The sequence below is a fragment of the Austrofundulus limnaeus genome, unplaced genomic scaffold (assembly GCF_001266775.1).
Source record: "Austrofundulus limnaeus strain Quisiro unplaced genomic scaffold, Austrofundulus_limnaeus-1.0 Scaffold57, whole genome shotgun sequence".
NCBI classification, from domain to species: domain Eukaryota; kingdom Metazoa; phylum Chordata; class Actinopteri; order Cyprinodontiformes; family Rivulidae; genus Austrofundulus; species Austrofundulus limnaeus.
Window position 1 is genome coordinate 1,886,097 of NW_013952459.1, and position 1,641 is coordinate 1,887,737.

Genomic DNA, 1,641 nt, shown 5'->3' on the forward strand with positions numbered 1-1,641 from the left:
GCTTGTTAAAGGAAACGGTTATAAGACCATAGCCACACAGCTTGATGTCTCTGTGACTACAGTCGCCCATATTATTCAGAAATTTACCTCGTGTCTTGGGGGTTGGGTCTCGGTCCTCCACAGTCACTATTAAATATTCCATTGGAGAAATCTTGTATATACACGCATGTTCACAACTGCTCACAAACAGGTGCTCTGATCCAGGGGTTCTGACAGGTCACTGAGTGTGTATATATGTCTATGGGTATATACAGACAATATTTATGAATGTAGGCATGTATGTATGTATGTATATCTTTATATATGTATGGGTATGTGTATATTTTTTATATGCCTTCTATATTTATCCATTTATTTTTCAGGTGAGCGGACAGATGTTGGGTGTGAGGTCCTGTGTTTTGTTGGTGTATAAAAAAAATTAAATAAAATAAAAAGAATATGTTTTAAACATAGTCAGCAAGAAAGCCTCAAAGGTATCATGTTGAAGGGAAATGCCTGTGAAAGCACAAAAGTGCCCCGTGAATGTCATTTATTTATTTAGTTTTTTTAGATAACACAGACCTTGTGCCTAATTTATCAGGAGAAGGCACCATGCACAGACTCAAAAATCAACGAGGAAGTATCAACAATCCCACATCCTTCCCTGGTTGTCTACACGTTCTCCTGCAAAAGTTATATTGTTTCAGAGGAGGGAATTTTGTTACCCTCTCCTGACCAACAGCTGGGTTGATTTAAGCAGGAAAGCATACTTGGGTAATGTGGTAGATGCTTCCGTTCCTTTATGTTCTCTTTGGTCAGAGGTTTTAGTGAATACAAAAGTGTCCTTGTTAAGGTACAGATATTCTTAAGTATATAAAAAAGCAGCTCAACCCCAATGTGTAATGTCATCTTAACATATTGTAATAAGTTGTCATTTATGACAGTTTGCCAAATTTAGTATTTTATTTCTCCCCTTGGTGATTTTTGGTTTGGTATTGGGTTTGAATGGGATAACTAAATCTGAAGAGTAGTTTCAACAAGTTCCAATACTGTGCAGAACCCTCAGGCTCTTAGGCCTCTGGTAGTCCCACATTTTATTTATAATCTAACATCACAAATATTACAATCTTCAAAAAAGTAGCAATTACTTACATGTCTCAAACACACTGTCAGCAAACACGTAAAGCACGAAAAGACACTTAGCTACTTTTTAAAAAAAAATTGACATAACAGAATTTTTTTTTCAATCAGATCAGAGTTGGGGTGGTTATGGGTTGAAACATGATCTGTGTTGAGCACTGTTTCTTCTCTCTACATCTTGAAATCAGGTTGAAATACCATCATGGAGGAAAGCAGACAGGACCCAGATGTTGTTGTGGCTATTACTGGACACACAGAACATACTTTTGTGTGTCACACGCACTCCGTCCTGCCTGTTGTCTTAAGTTTTGTTCTATGGTGTCCTGCTGTATGGTGACCTTGCTTTGTTTGGGAACGTCTTCAGTGTCTCTCCAAAAAAGACTACAGGAATGAACGTCATGTAAAAAAAAAAAAAAAAAAAACATTGTCACATTTTCCCTGTTGTGCACGTGAGCCTGCACTGCACCCCTGAGACAACAACAACAAAAAATCATATCTTTTTGTCCTTACAAAGGTTTCAGT

At 37.5% G+C, this 1,641-nt stretch overlaps 1 protein-coding gene across 1 annotated transcript in view; it reads left to right on the plus strand.

Annotated features, from left to right (window-relative positions):
• The window catches only part of astn2 (astrotactin 2), a 259,339-nt gene that overhangs the window by 237,931 nt on the left and 19,767 nt on the right, over positions 1 to 1,641 (plus strand). The gene's annotated exons all lie outside the window — the stretch shown is intronic.